This window comes from Lepidochelys olivacea (assembly GCF_965140295.1).
Source record: "Lepidochelys olivacea isolate rLepOli2 genome assembly, chromosome: 7".
In the NCBI taxonomy this organism is placed as follows: domain Eukaryota; kingdom Metazoa; phylum Chordata; order Testudines; family Cheloniidae; genus Lepidochelys; species Lepidochelys olivacea.
The window spans coordinates 54,990,328-55,006,824 of record NC_140417.1 but is presented as its reverse complement, the minus strand read 5'-3'; the positions used below and the strand labels follow the sequence as shown (position 1 = coordinate 55,006,824).

The 16,497-nt window shown below is 51.6% G+C and overlaps 1 pseudogene across 1 annotated transcript; it reads left to right on the top strand.

Annotated features, from left to right (window-relative positions):
- The first annotated feature begins 2,174 nt into the window (after positions 1-2,174).
- Positions 2,175-8,121, top strand: LOC311523458 (zona pellucida sperm-binding protein 4-like; annotated as a pseudogene). Its single transcript, XR_014714703.1, has 12 exons — positions 2,175-2,367; positions 2,691-2,812; positions 2,894-2,996; positions 3,605-3,760; positions 4,216-4,403; positions 4,617-4,714; positions 5,108-5,238; positions 5,648-5,837; positions 5,927-6,074; positions 6,456-6,534; positions 7,005-7,118; positions 7,982-8,121. The product of XR_014714703.1 is annotated as a zona pellucida sperm-binding protein 4-like (transcript).
- The last annotated feature ends 8,376 nt before the right edge of the window (positions 8,122-16,497 follow it).

The window sequence follows — 16,497 nt, the reverse complement described above, 5'->3', positions numbered from 1 at the left end:
ATGTGTTCATCAAAGAGTTCAGCTCTCATTTCAGGTGTGCACCTAATGATCATGGTTATACTGAGCAGGTGTGGACAGAGGAGCCATGAGGGTTTGTATCCAGCACTGTTTCACTACAGCTGGACTGGCCAGGGGGATAAGCAGTAGCTTTTGAGGAAAGGCAGACTGGGTGGACTTGGGGCATGGCTGGGAAAACCTGGCTGAAGCAGGGGGAGGGAGTCCAGCTGGGGTAGGTAGTGGGGGTGAGGGCTCAGCTCAGTGTGCAGCTTGCGTACCATTATATGGGCCTTCAGTAAGCCACTGCCTGTGATATGTGCAGACAGGAGCAGAGGGCGTGAGCCAGCAAGGAGCAACTTCCTTGTGTGTTAATGGCTTCTGTAGTGCTAACTAAGCTTAATGGGAGGGGAACTGGAAATGTTGGCAAGGGGGTGTTGGTGCAGGGAATGGTGGGAAAGGGCTGGAGAAGGAGGGAGGCACACCAGTCTATTCTTACACACTTCAAGTTACTGTAACCACCGGGTAATAAAATTGCTGAGATTTTGGGATATAGACCATGGATGAGGTTTCTCTCACTAGCCCAGTTAGGCACCACAATTGCAGACATTGCAAAACATGACCATTATCCCACATCCACTACAGCAAAATGTACAGGAGTGGGGATGCACACTGAGGTATCACATAGCAACCGTGTGACCTAATGGAAAGACCACTGGCCTGGGACTATTCCTAGCTCTGCCACTGGCTGGCTGGGTGACCTTGGGAGAGTCACATCACCTCTCTGTGCATCAGTTTCTCATCTGTAAAATGAGGATAATGTTGCAAAGGATCTACTGATGCAAACACTACATAAACACTAGGTCTTATCTGGTATTACTTAATCATAGTGTATCTGCTGCAACCCTAAGAGAGAACTACAACTGCCTAAACAACTACTAACTCCTTCAACAAACTATTCTCTTTCTTTTTTAAAAATAAGGAAACTCACTGACTAAAAATCTTTATTAACATAGACTTAAGGTTGCCTGGAGGTATCTCATGCCCTTCCAGAACAATGAGTTCAGTAAAACTCAAAAATCTGAAAACCAGGAAAAACATAGTTAAGGTACATACCAGTGCAACCAGATCCACCTAGAGGTCTGAGGATAACAGCCAACTGCTTCTTCCAGTTACTCTGTTAACTTAAGAATGTAGTGCACCAAGCTGTGGCTCTAAAGGTTCCCACCCTGCTGATGATCCAAGTTCAATGCAATATGGTCTCATGTGATTATTTTTTTAAACATTTGGACTATGTGAATTCGAGGCACATCCCATATCCCAAGCACCCCTCCCTCAGCCCAAGCTGTCATAGCAGGTCCAGGCCCTGCATTTGTTAAGGAAATAGAGATGAGCTTGGGATCCCCAAGACGCAATAGACTCAGGTAGTCCTGGGTCCCTGCTGGGCTGGGAAGCAACGGTCCAAACAGGAACCAAACCTAGCTTCCCACTAGAACTGGATTCTCTGGGCCTGACTCTCCACTGGCCTGTGCCTCATTTACAGCAGAGGGGGTAAAACACTTCCCTTCTGCTTTGGTAACTATGGCAATGGAGACTCAGGCCCTCCCCCTCTCACTGCTCCCTCTGTAGGGGCATGATGTAGGGAACCTGGCCGTCCTCCAGCCCAAGCCAGCCCAGTGTGTGAACTGAGCGGAGGCCAGCTGGGGCTGTGCCCGAGGAACCTCCCTGTTCCAGCGGGAGTCTGGTGCTATGGCAGCCCCAAAGAGTGAGTCCAGAGCTGGCCTGGTGGCAGATGCCCTGGCAGCTGCAGATGCCCCCATTATGCAGCAGAGAGCCCTTGGCAAGGGCCCAAGCTGATCCCTCAGCAGAGCGAGGCCCAGCACCAGCATTTGGAGAGGAAGGAAGGTCTGAACCCTCCCGGGGTTCCAACGGGAAGGAATAAACTGACCTCCCCTCAGTAACATGCCATGAACACAGACCCATCTTCTGCTTCCTCCTGAGAAGGACTAGAAAGCTCCGTCCCACCCACAAGGTTTCTCCTTCCTAGGGCAGGGTATGGCCAGACCTCAGGGGAGGGGCTGGGCTCTTCTCCCTTGGCCCTGCAGGAATGGCCACCTGGGCTCTGGCCAATCCCAGCTGCCTGCAGAGTACAAAGGAGGCAGACTGGGTGCAGATGCCTTATGGGTCACTGGTAGGAGAGCAGCATGGCTGGGGTGTGGTGTGAGCTCTATGGGGGAGTGGTGTGCTTCTGGTTGCTGTACTGCTCCTTTGCTCTGGGGGATCCTAGGGAGCTGGTCTGTGGCCAGAGAAGCCTGCAGTTCATGCTGCATCCTGGCCAGGCTGGGGTGGACTCCCTGGCACTGACCGCTTGGGGTAAGTGAGGCCAGCCCTGTGTGCCCCTCCCTGGGTGTCTGTAGGGAGCCCAGTGTGTCTCTCCAGAGAGAGGGGAAGGGACTGACTCTGTCCCAGGGATCCCTCTATTTGTTCCTGCCCAGCAGCTGGCTGAGTCCTGGAGAGCCTGAGCAATGGCTAACCTGAGCTGGAGTTTGTGCTGCTGGGGCTTAAGAGCCTGGCCAGGGCTCTTAGGCAGTCCCCACCAGCCAAGAGCCTGTCTCCTCTGCAAGGAGGCAGTAACTCCTTGGAATACTCTTGTGCCCTCTTCCCCTGCACTGGCTGCTGATCTTGTTCCTCTGTAGATGCGGCTGGGAAGCTGCATGCTCTGCAGAATGACTCCAGCTGTGGGGTCTGGGTCTCCCAGGCTGCAGATGGCTCCAGGACAGTTGGTGCCTCCTATGCTGGCTGTTATGTCTCTGAATGGGTGAGTGACCTTCTGGCACCTGCCTTGGGTTCTGGACTGGCTCCTCTGCCAGCCCTGATGTCTGTGGGTCTCTCTCCCCAGGATGGCGGTTACCTGATGGTGGTTGGTGTTGAGGGGATGGCTGCTGGTGAGCGCAGGGCCCTGCATGAGGAGAAGGTGCTCAGGTGCCCCAGGAGCCTGCCAGGTGAGGGCCTAGTGTCTTAGGCTGAATGCCCCAGCCTGTGGCTGTGAACGATCTTGTGGAGATGGCTGCTCTCCTCCAGTTACACAAAGGGAGGCCTTGGTCTCCCTCTTCTCCTCCCTGGGGTCAGGTGGCGACTGTGGGGCCAGTGACAGCCCTTCTTTGCAGGCTGAGCAAGACAATACCCCTGGCAGAGAGCACTCCGTGCTGCTTGGCTGCTCTCCTCACATAGGAGAGCCTGGCGTTCATGGTCTTTGTATTGCATTAGCCCCTAAGGGCTCCAGGCAGAGCCTGGGGATGGTGACAGGTGCTGGAGGCTTCCCTAGAGGCCATGTCTCCACTACCCCATTACCCAAACTGGTTATGGATTAAATGGTGAGTCTCTGGGCTGAAACTGCACAGAGCAGGGTCCCCCTGGTGCTGGATGGCTTCAGATTGAAGCCCCGCAGCAGAGTGTGAGCTGGAGGCAGGATGTCTGCCCTGCAGAACTCCTGGGGTCCTGAGGGAGCCTCATAGGCCCTAGCCAGGCCAGGAGGGAGCATGCTCTGTAGCCAAGTCTCTTGCCCCACCTAGTCTCTGTTCCTTACTGCTTCCCACCTGTCTCACCCCAGCCCTGGATGCTCCAAGCCCCGATGTCTGTGCTGCCATCCAGAGCCAGGATAGGCTGCCCTGTGGCTCCTCACCCATCGACCGGGGAGTCTGTGAAGAACAAGGCTGTTGTTACAACCCCAGTGATAGGGTGAAGCCTTGTTACTATGGCAACACAGGTGAGTTTCTGTGCACATGAATTGTCCAGAGCTGACTGTAATGGTCCCACATGGGGGGGGGGGCAGTGGCTGAGATACCTGGCATCAAAGCTGAGTGGGGTTTCCACGTACCCAGTCCTGGAGACAGCTGGGTGCTGGGCTAGTTAGTGTGATATCAAGGCCACGTGCAACGCTTTCCATCCAGCCTCAGGCTGAGTGCTTCAGCTGTGACCAATAACAGTCCCAGCCCCTTGCTCTGGAATCCACAGCACATGCCTCGTGGCCATTACAGCTCCACCATGAGCTATATGTGCCAGGGTCCCTTGCAGTGCCAGCCTGTGCCCTGGAGGGGAGCAGTAGAACATGGTGGGTTCTTATCCAGCTCCGGGACAAGCTGCTGGCTTCGGCTCTAGTGTCCTGAGACTGGCTAACCCAGGTAGGAAGGTGGCCCTGACTTGTCCCCGGCTCCCTTCCAGTGACAGCGCAGTGCACTCCAGATGGCCACTTCTTCCTCGTGGTCTCTCGGGCTGTGACTCTGCCCCCCCTGATCCTGGACTCGGTGCATCTGGCCAATGGGCACGGTGCTGGCTGTGTCCCTGTGGGGCAGAACAACGCCTTTGTCCTGTTCCGGTTCCCACTCTCCGCCTGTGGCACCACTTTCCAGGTAAGAGTTGAGCTGGGGGAGGCCAGGATGGGGTCACTCAGCTGGAATAGAAGGGGGGTTAGGTCAGAACAAGGTGCACTGGCAAGTCCCTTTCTGAGGTTGATGCAGCGACAAACAGTGGCTCCTCTGGGGCAAATCTCTGGCTTCCCCTCATCTGAAGCCTGGCCCTGCAAGAGTCAAAGCTGGGGGTCAGTGACTGATCTCTCCTTCCAGATGGCTGGAGACCAGGGTGTGTATGAGAATGAGCTGGTGGCATCCAGGGATGTGAGAACCTGGAGTCTGGGCTCCATCACCCGGGACAGCACTTTCAGGTAATTCCTGGGGCTGGTACCCATGCCATCTTCTGCTGTACATCTGCAGAACTGCCTCTGTCATGTGAGCTCTGCTCAGCTCATGGCAATAGCATGGGAGTGGTTCAGGGCCAGCTGTTCCTCCAACCAGCTGTTACATGGCAGGTGCCAGGTGCTGCACAGTGACTCTCCCCAGAACCCTGGGTTCTGTCTCATCATGAAGTCTAACAGATGATTAAAACACAGCAAGTCAATAGAAGGGCAATACTGGGGTGTCCCTCTTTACTTATGGTCTCGGGCTTCTGGGCAGCTGGAATTCACAGGCTCTGTCTGATTCCCACTTCTGCCCCTCAACTGAATCTCTGCAGTGCATGTCTGGCCAAGCCCCACTCAGGCTTGTTGACTTTCTACTAGGTTACATGTCCGCTGCAGCTACTCCATCAGTGGAAACTTCCTCCCCCTGAGTGTCCAGGTCTTCACCCTGCCCCCGCCCCCTGGTGTGTCCCAGCCTGGCCCCCTGGTGCTGGAGCTGCGCATTGCCACAGGTAGGAGAGCTCTGAGGGCTCATGCAGATTTCTTGGAAGGATTTGGGCCTCAGTTGGAGGGGAGCTAAATACTGTGTGGGATGGGAGGGTTCGGGACATGAGATTCTAGCCTGGCAGTGGAGACATGGGACAAGGCTCTGGCCTGTTCAGGCTGATCAGTGATGTGTTTAGATTTACACTAACCTCTCTCTCAGCCAGAAGTGAGCTGTATCTGTCCTCAGTGTTCAGAAAGGCAGCCCTGCTCCCGCATTGTGGGCTAGATCTAGCACAGTGGGAACACTGCCCCCTGAACTGGGAGTCCAGGACCCCCTGAACAGCTTGTGGGTATTGGCCCCATATGATGCGCTAAGCTTCTCTACCTGCATCTCATGCTGACCTGCAGGGACCCCTCTGTGCTTATCTGTTCCAGAGCAGAGTTATGGCTCCTTCTATGCAGACCGAGATTACCCTGTGGTGAAGGTTCTGCGGGATCCCATCTACGTGGAGGTCCGGATCTTGCAGAGAACTGACCCAGATCTGGTTCTGGTCCTGCACCAGTGCTGGGCCACCCCCAGCACCAACCCCCAGCAGCAGCCGCAGTGGCCTATCCTGGTGGATGGGTGAGTGACTGGGGGTCCAGGGTAAGGGGTCTCTATTTTTGCCTGGGGAGTGCAGGGCACCTTCTGACAACTGCTCCCCTCATTCCCAGGTGCCCATACACAGGAGACAACTACCACACCCAGCTGGTGCCTGTGGGAGCCACCTCAGGGCTGCAGTTCCCATCTCACCACCAGCGCTTCATCATCAGAACCTTCACCTTCATGGAATCTGCCTCCCAGCGGGTGCTCACAGGGCCGGTATGACCTCCCTTCTATTCCAGTAGGGCCAATCAGTCTTTGTGATCAATACTCTCTAGCATTTGGCATGTTTGCACCATGTCTGTCATGTGGTCCTGCTCCACAAGTCTTTCCCCCTTCCATGTTGCTCATCTCATTCCCTAATGAGACAAGAACATCATGAGACAAAGTGTAGGGCAAACCTTAGGCTGGTTAAGATTCTTCATCTCCATGATGGTCCTAACTGCCCAGCCTCTCCAGTGCTCCTACACTAACAGGCCACCCACCCCACAGGTTCAGGACCCTATAAGATGGAGTGTAGCTTCACTCCCCTGTAAGCAAAGGCAGGGACATGTCAAGAAGGGCCTGTCCAACCTGAGCCATCTCTCTCCCCGCTCCTAGGTGTACCTGCATTGCAGCGCCTCAGTGTGTCGCTCCTCCAGGCTGGAGCCCTGCACCCACTCCTGCCCTGCTGGAGCCCGTGAGTTTCTTCCCATCCTTGCTTGGGCTGTGTGAAGAGGGAGCAGGTGGGGTGGCTGCCAGGAGTCATGGATGTATCTGATCAGCCATGAGCACAAACCCATCAGGCCTGGTGACAGCTGGGCTTCCTGCTCATCAAAAGGGAGTAGTTTCCAACTCACCCTACTGCTGCTTGCACAGCAAGGTCACCTCTCTGAACAAACCAATGAGGAGTTCTCCACTCCATTTGGAAAGGGAGCTCACTTCCCCTCCTGCTCCAGTGGGTGTGGCTGACAATGCAGCTATCTTTCTCTAGTGCCATGTCAGGGCAGCGCCAGATGCTGCAGGGAGCTGGGCTGATGCTTTGCTGCAGCAGATGCCCCACTGACTGGCTTCCCTCAGACATGGGGTGATGGAAGCATAGATGCTTGTTGGTTAACAGGACTTCCAGACTTGTCTGCTCTGCAGCTAAATAGCTGTTGTCTGTTGTAGGGGGCAGGAGGAGCTCTGAGCAGCACCTTCAAGATGGGCTCTCCCACATCACCAGCCAGGGGCCTGTGTTCCTCCTCCAGGCCAAGCTGAAGAGGGAAGTGTCTCCTGAACTTGGTGAGTCTGGCCTAGTATCCTTCTTTGTAGAAGCCTTAAAGCCTAACCTGTTGCCTGAAACTAACTTCTCCACTGTGGGGGAGCTCACTATGGCAGGGACCTCTTGTTCAAAGACCATTCAGTCAAGGCCACCCTGGGGTGACCCTACAGTGGTAGGGCACCAAGCCAGTGAGGCTAATTCAGTCATTGACCTGCCCATGGCCAGTTGTAAGGATGACCAGAGAATTCACTCCTGTCTCCTTGACTACATCTCCAACCTGACTGGCTTACCTGGGTTTACAGCCCAATGGCATGGGGTAGTCCTATTTAACTGCTGATCCTCATCCCACTGTGTCCAAATGGACTTGGAGGGAAGGCAGCCTCAACTCATTGCTGGGCATGCATCCCTCTGACTGCCCTAACCTGAATAACTTCTAGAGGCATCCTGCTTAAAGCCTGCAGGGAACTCCCAACCCTGTGTTCTGAGCACACTGGCATCACATTGTCACCAGAGAAGGCTGGGGCCCATGACAGCATAGCCTAGAGAGACAGGACTGCAGAGGCATACAGAGCTGCTACTGACTCTCCTACTGAAGGAACCACTGGCTGCACTAACCCATCCAATCTGCAGCAAACATGGCCTGTTGGCAAGGGGCTAAGACAATAGCCCATTCTGCCCTCAAGATGGGAAGGACTCTGGATTTATGAGAGAACTGGTCTAGGTACAGCATAGTGCTGGTAACTACTGTATAATAGGCTGAGCCTATGACTAGGAAAGCTGGAGGAGGAAATAGTGGTTGGACCAAATAGTGGAGCAGGATGGGGGTCTGATCAGGACTCTAAAGGCATGCTTGCTCCAGACTGAACTGCCTTTCTTTGAATAGGATCTTCAAGGAACACTGGAGCAGCCTGGATCTTGACCTTAGCTGGGGTGATGCTGATGGGGGCACTGTGTGTGATGCTCATGGCCATCATGCAGGGCAGATGGAGAAACACAGCCTGTGAGATCCATGTGATACAATAAACACTATTGCAAGCATGCTTTCTCTGTGCTTCTTGGGCTGGGGCAGTGTGGCCTGGCCCTGGGGGAGGCAGGGGAAACCACTTGCAGGTTTGGTACAAGTGGAGTGATGGTAGTAGAATGCAGAGTCCATCTACATCCCCTAGGCAGAGCTACCATCCTGTCCTTCTACCACCTGTGTCTGTAGTGGGTGCTAACTGGGAGCAGGACACTGATTAGCAAGACAGCTGTTGGGGGGGGGGGGGGAATGGGAGTGTGTGTGGAAGCTAGCTAGTGTTATGGACTTCTCTTCAACTGCCCCCCTCTGAGCACACAGCAGGTGTGACCTGGAAGTCTCAAAGCCAAACAGCAGCTGAGCACCAATAGACTCAAGATAGCTGAGGGGGAAAAGCCCTCTAACTTTGCTCAGCTAACTGATTTTAATGATGGGTAGCAGTACTCGTCCAATGTCTTTTTGCTTCATGGGGGTAGTGCATAAGAACACCTGTACTAGGTCAGACCAAAGTTCATCTAGCCCAATATCCTGTCTTCCAACCAGGGCCAATGCCAGGTGCCCCAGAGGGAATGAACAGAGCAGGTAATCAAGCAATCCATCCCCTGTTGCCCATTCCTAGCTTCTGGCAAACAGGTTAGGGACACAATCTTGGCTATTGTCCATTTGATGGACATAGCAGTGTGTGATCTTCCTTTTTGTTTTTAAATCTGCTGCCTAGTCATTTAGTGACCACTAGCTCTTGTGTTATGAGAAGGAGTAAATAACATTTCCTTATGTACTTTCTCCACACTGGTCATGATTTTATAGACCTCTATCATATTCTTCCCAGCTTGGAAAAAGACAAGAGGGGGGGGAAAGGGAAGTCCCAGTCTTATTTTTCTCCTCACCTGAAAGCTGTTCCATACCCCAATCATTTTTGTTGCCCTTCTCTGAATCTCTTCCAATTCTAAGCTTTTTTTTTTTGGGGGGGGGGGGGGCGTGGAGAGGGTAGGGCAACCACATCTGTGCACTCTAATCATAGAAGATTAGGGTTGGAAGGGATCTCAGGAGGTCATCCAGTCCAACCCCCTGCTCAAAGCAGGACCAACCCCAACTAAATCATCCCAGACAGAGCTTTGTCAAGCAGGGCCTGCCATAAATATAAGGGAAGGGTAAACACCTTTAAAATCCCTCCTGGCCAAAGGAAAGCCCTTTTACCTGTTAAGGAGCTAGGATAACCTTGCTGGCACCTGACCAAAATGACCAATGAGGAGACAAGATACTTTCAAAGCTGGGGGGGGGGAGAAACAAAGGGTCTGGGTCTGTCTGTATGATGCTTTGGCTGGGCACAGAACAGGAATGGAGTCTTAGAACTTACTAACATAGAATATGAGGGTTGGAAGGGACCACAGAAGGTCATCTAATCCAACGCCCTGCTCAAAGCAGGGCAAATCCCTAAATGGCCCCCTCAAGGATTGAACTCACAGGCCAATGCTCAAACCACTGAGCTATTATTTCTTTAAATAGCTGAGAAAATAAGCTGTGCTGAATGGAATGGATATTCCTGGTTTCAGAGTAACAGCCGTGTTAGTCTGTATTCGCAAAAAGAAAAGGAGTACTTGGGACACCTTAGAGACTAACCAATTTATTTAAGCTGTAGCTCACAAAAGCTTATGCTCAAATAAATTGGTTGGTCTCTAAGGTGCCACAAGTACTGCTTTTCTTTTTATGGATATTCCTGTTTGTCTTTTTGTAACTTAAGGTTTTGCCTAGAGGGATTCTCTGTTTTGAATCTATTTACCATCCTGATTTTACAGAGGTGATTCTTTTTACTTTTTCTTCTATTAAAATTTTTCTTTTTAAGAAACTGAATGCTTTTTCATGAAGATCCAAGGGTGTGGGTCTGTGGTCACCTATGCAAATTGAGGATTTTTATCAAACCTTCCCCAGAAAGGGGGGGTGCAAGGTTTTGGTGAGGATTTTGGGGGGGAAAGACATTTCCAAACAACTTTCCCAATAACCAGTTAAACATTTGGGGATGGTAGCAAAAGTCCAAGGGCAAAGGGTAAAATAGTTTATACCTTGGGGAAGTTTTAACCTAAGCTGCTAAAAGTAAGCTTAGGAGGTTTTCATGCAGGTCCCCACATCTGTACCCTAGAGTTCAGAGTGGGGAAGGAACCTTGACAGGGCTGTAAAAACCTCTACAGATAAAGATTCCACCACATCCCTAGGTAACCCATTCTAGTGCTTCACCATTCTCCTGGTGAAATAGTTTTTCCTGATATCCAACCTAGACCTCCCCCGCTGCAACTTGAGACCACTGCTCCTTGTTCTGTCATCTGCTACCACTAGCCTGAGTTTCCAGATGTGGGGATTTTTTGTTTTTTAAATAAAATCTATCTTTAAGAACAGGATGGGATTTTTGTGTCCTAAGAGGCTTGTGCACATATTTAATTAGCTAGTGGCAACAGCTGATCTCCTTTTGTGTGTGTTTTTTTTTTTCCTTCGCTCTTCCCTGGAGAGGGGGTGAAAGGGCGTGAGGGTACCACACAGAAGGAATTCCCAAGTGTGCCTTCCTGGATCCTCAAGAGATTTTGTATTTGAGTGGTGGCAACATCTACCCATCCAAGGTCAGAGAAAAGCTGTAACCTTGGGAGTTAATACAAGCCTGGAGTGGCCAGTGTGGTGTGTTTTTGTTTTTTTGTTTTTTAGAATCCTTAAGGGCCCCTACGTTCTTCACTCAAAGTACCAGAGTAGGGATTCTACCTTAACAGCATGGGATTCTTCCATCCTAAGCGCAGGACTCTGCACTTGTCCTTTATTGAACCACCTCTGATTTCTTTTGGCCTAATCCGCCAATTTTGTCTCTTACTCTGGACCCTATCCCTACCCTCCAGCATATCTCTCTCTCCCCCAGCTTAGTGTCATCTGTGAACTTGCTCAGGGTGCAATCCATCTCCTCATCCAGATCATTAATCAGTGACTGTACCAAGATGTGTGTACCATAGATTTATATAGAGGCAAAGATATTTTCCTTATGGACCCTTTCTTGAGGATTCCTAACATTGTGTGTTTTTTTTTTTTTTTGACTACTGCTGCACATTGAGTGGAAGTTTTCAGAGACCTATCCACAATGACTCCGTTTTGAAAATAGACCAGTTAGTCCTACATCAGAAGCAGGAAGCCTGCTACACAATCAGTGGGGCCACTAAACAATCAAGATCCTAAAGGAGCACTCAAGGACAATAAGGCCCTTGCAGAGAAACTAAATGAATTCTTTGCATCAATCTTCATGGCTGAGGATGTGAGGGAGATTCCCAAACCTGAGCCAGTCTTTTTAGGTGACAAATCCAAGGTCCCAGGTTGAGGTTATTAACTCTAGTTCGTTGGTCAATTTGTTCCTCAAACCTCCTCTAATCAGCCATAGTAGAAGGAGTAACGAAACATAGGCTTCTCCCTGCTTATCTCAGAATGTGAGCTACTTACTTAGCCTGCAAACAGGGCCTGGATAGCAGTGCCAACAGAGAACAGGCACAGGGATCCAGTTACAGGGAGAACAGGCAATCTTGCGGGAGGGAGCCACAGAGCTGCTTGGCAGTAGCTGATATTTTCTAAGAAGAATGCTTTTGTTAGGTTTTTAAAAAAACAAAACAAATGTTCTGTCCAAGTACTCTAAAAGAGAGTGAGGGCTTAACAGGGGAAGCTTCCTGCACCTCATGCCTCCCGACCTGGGGAATTGCATGGAAAAGCAGGAGTGGGGGCACTAGGCTGGGTATCAGCTGGTATTAGTTGGCACAGTGCCACTGCAGTCAATGTAGCTAGGTGGGCTAATACCAGCTTGGTTGTGAGCCACTGTGTCTAATGGGCCCCACCTCATCTGCCTGCTGCATCATGAACTTGCATTTTCAAAATGATTTAAGCACTTGTGCTCCTATGTCATGACACTCTTGAGAAGCCTACTCCAGCTTACAATGCCAGGCAGCCATCCCTCAACTGCAGGAGCGGAGATCTCATCAACACTTTGCAGAGTGGGCAAGGATGGATGCTGGGCCACTCACCGGTGGGTAAGATGAGTTAGTTCATCCCTTAAAGTATTGGCAAACTAGCCAAATGGTTTGTCTAATTAGCAATGTGAGTGACTGGATGAATGAGATGCCCACCCTCCCCACCTACTGTGTTGCAAAACCGCAGCCAAGGGAACAGGCTTGGCAGAATCAGTGGGGAAAGGAAACTCAGTTGAGCTTGGCTCTAGTGTGGCACAGTGAAGAGCCATGAGGGGTGGAGGGAAAGAACCTCTCCTGATTTTTCTTTTCCATTTTCCCAACAAGGGGATGTTGGGGGGGGGGGAAGGGTCAGATGGGGGCGGTACACCTGTCAAACCATAACGCAGGTGCCCTGAGGGAAGCTCAGGGAGGACAGAAACCTCCCGTGGAGCAGAAGGGCAAAATTCAGACCATGAGGGTGGGCCCTTCTGACTTTTAGAGGGTTTAAGCCAGAGGTGTTAGAAAAGTTACCACAGGGATATCCGGCTTGCAACAGCTAAGCATTCAGCGTGACATCGCTTTCTGATCCTTTGTCAGCTCTTCCTATCGGCGTGAAGTGGAATTTACCAAATGGTGGATTGTTCACCCCCACGTGAACATGAGCTGGGTTTAGACAGACACAGGTTAGTATGACCCTACTGATGTGGTGTTGCAATAGTAATCCTGCTCTGTGTGAAGGACATTGCGAACTCAGGCACTTGGTGTACGTGCTTGGCAGGAGAGTCAAGGGGGCAATGCTACCATCTGGGGGATTATGACTAAGGGCCTCTGTCAGAATCCTCCTTAAATGTAACAATACAGCAGCAGGGTCTCAATTGGCCCTGGTTAGCCAGCTGCCTCCTCTGGGGAGTAGAGCCCAGTGCAAAGAGTGGTGTCAGGATTGGGGCATAGATAGAAGGAAGCTGCCTCTCTCCTGTAGCACACCATGTGTTCATGGGGAACCTGGTGCTAAATCACTCACAGGCATTGTGGTTCTGGGCCAGGGCTTCCTATGTAGCAGCAGCTACCTCACTGACCTCTCTTGAAATTCAGCCCTTGACCCAAGCTTTGGTCTTCTTTCCCAGCACCTTGAGCAGAGGAGGGGGGGCTGCAGGGAGGTGGGGAAAGGTCCACTCACAGCAGTTCTCACCATGGGCTCCTAGAGCAGGTGGACAGGGCAACCCCACAGGTAGGGTGACCAGACAGAAGGTGGGGTGTAATAGGAGCCTATATAAGAGAGCCCTAAATATCGGGACTGTCCCTATAAAATCAGGACATTTGGTCACCCTACTCACAGGGCACATGTATTCTTTCTCTTTCTCCCCCCACATCTACAGAACACCTGTTGAAAATGAAGTCTCTAAGGCAGGAGGAAATCAAGGCATGCAAGCCCTTCCCTGTTGCCTTGTGGGGGAGGGGGGAAGGGAGGGTGGTGCTGGTGGAGATTACATCCAGTGATTATTTTGAGGGATTTGCTTTGTTTCTTCCTCCTCTTTATCCCTTTCCATTTATCTTCCAGGAAGCTTGGGTGTTCCATTGATCAGCTCAATCTCTCTGGCACTAGTCCTGACTGGTTGAAGGATTTAGGGAAATCTTTAATCTCTTTTTAGGCAATCCTGTGGCTTCATTCACCGCCCACTGTGGGAATTGCAGCTTCTTATCCACTGGGAGCAAAATAACTCCCCTCCCTAATTCTGTCATTGTTTTGATAGCCTAGTGACAGTGTTTTTAAAATCCCCTTTGTATGGATCCCGCTACCAGTGCTGTCTGCATATACACAGTTAAAGAGCCAGCAGGTGACTCTCAAGACGAGGTAGCATAGCTTCTCCTTTAGCAGGACCCATGAAACTTGTTGCACGCTTCAAGGCAGAGCTGTGCAAATTAGGTTTGGGGTATTTTGGTTCAGTGGCTGAACGGAAGAATCAGGGCAGGGCGTCATTGTGGGCTGACCCAAAATGAGAATTTTTTCACCAAAACAAAAACGTAAAATTCTGTTCCAGGTTCAACAGTGTTTTGTTTGACTGGAAATGGAACCCCTTTATTTAGCTGTTGAGGCTTCTTATCTTTTGGGGAGGAGGGGCAGTCAATTGAAAGTGAAAGGTGTCATTTAAAAATATGTAACCCAAACCTTGTACTTCTAGGAATTGCTTTTTTTCTGGCCAACCCCACTCGAGGAATTTGCGAGATATTTCAGCCAACCTACATATGCCATTTTGGAGGGGAGGGGGGGAACTTTGTCCAGCTCTACAGCCGAGAGCTGCTAGAGGAAGCTATTCACAGTGGCTCTGTGGGTGCGGGTGAAAGTAGGATCAACCCTGCAGTGAAGGGCAGAGGCCCATACATAAAGCATAGGGCCAAGGCAGAAGTACAGGGACAGCTCTGTGCTGCAACAGTCCTTCAGCAGCCAAGGACCAACTGTCCTTAAGGGATGCCCACATGAGTTCTAGCAGGGGCATTCCTCTATCTGCCTGCTCTACTTATCTTGTGTGCCCCCAGCTATGGGGATTGCTAAACATAGACTGGGTTACACAGAAAGAGGGGAATAATGGAATATCTAGCTGTGTTCCTGCTCCCCTGTAAGCATCCCTGCTAGTGCCCTCCCCATCCGTCCCTCTGCTACCCTACCCTTGCTCATTTCAGAAAGGGCTGAGCTCCTACAGCTCCTGCTGGCACCAACATGATCACTGCTGAAAATCCACCCTGGGCGGGCATCCAGAATCAGCAGCACTGCTGCAAAGTTGCGGGTGTAGCTTCCCTGTGCCCATCTGTGCTGTGGAGTATGGTGTGTGAAGTGCTGGGGGGCACATTGGCTGAAAGGTGCTACCCCTGTGCAAGTTTACTCTAATCTGTCCTTCCATTGCCAATCTCTGGGACACTGGCTCTTTCGCAATCACTTCAAGTATCCCTTTAAAGGCCTGTGCCTGAGGTATGGTGCAAGTACCTAAGCACAGGCCAGGAACCCCTACGGTGTAATGGTGGCTCTGATAGCGATTTTCCCTACAGTCCTGGGCAAGTCACTTTGCTGCTTTCCACCTCATTCACGCCCTGTACAAAATGGAGAGGATAATCCTGAGCTCACTCCCAGGTACTGGGGATGATTCATGAGGGAATGGGTGGAGAGCTATAAAACACCATGCAGAACACTGCTGAGAGCATGGGATTGTGTTGGGTTACAGGGAAATCCCATAGCCAACAGCTCTCTAGCTAAGTAATGATCTGCACAGAGACCCTCAGGGGCTGAAAAATCTTAGTAGTGTCTGCAGAACGGCTTCCCTGAAGAACTACAACGAACCCAGCATATCTCCAAGATCTAACTGCCTACACACTCAGCCCAGCAGAATTTGTAAACTCCTCTGGAACAGCTCTAAGCAGCAACTCTGGATAAATTATACTTTGTAAGCGGTCATTCCCTCTGAGCTCACGTCTTCCCTTCCCACTTGCCACCCATGCCGTGCTGGGACTTGTTCTCCCAGGAGCTCTTCTCAAGGGCGCTGGAGGGAGGTGTGGATGCCTGACACTGAACACGTCTAGTCAGACTGGAGTTAGAAACACCTCAATTCCCCCACGGTGGCTCTGTAGCCCTGGGACGGCATGGCAGGTTGTGTGGTTTGGTGTCAACCAGGGCTGCTGCTTCAGCAAGCCCTAGATGCAGCATCTCTAGGGCCAGGGAAGGCCCCTCTCTCTTCTTCTCTACCAGCCTCTTTCTCTCTTCCCCCACCGGAGCAGATCCCTCACTTCCGCCTCTCCCTATGACTCCAGCTGGGATGGGTGTACGGCATTGCTTTACCAGAACGGAAGAGAGAATCCGAGTACAACTGCAGAAGAGCATAACCTGTGAAATAGACCCGTCAGATTAATTTCATGCTCCCCTCTCCTGCACCCAACTGGTGCAGGAGGCAGCTTCATGGGCACCGCCCTGGCAGTTTGCAGGCGATCCGGACAGCCTGGGGACTGTGACTCACTGGGGGGAGGATGTGCTGATGCTGCAAGTGCAAATGCAATGGTGGCCAAAAGCGCCTTTGCAAGTTGACCCCCTGTGAGACCCAACCCGTCCCAAGGGGCTTCAGCCAATGCTCCCCCACAGCCCTGCGCACCGTCACTGGGCTGTCAGGGGAAAGGCCCCTCCGATCTCAGAGTGGAGAGAGAACCAGGGGCTGGTGGAAATGTGCTTAGGCGCCATCGCTGGGAGCAGATTGCCCCTTCCTTTAGAGCAGCTGGCACCGGCCTTTAAAGGGATACTTGAAGTGATTGCGTGGTGGCAGGACACTGGACGGACTGGACCCAGGCTCTGATCCACCTGCGCAGTTCATGTGCTCCTAGTCGCATGGAGCCCCCTTCTGCCTACCCCCTCCTGGAGTTCTGTTTAGACCCCTTGAAATCTAT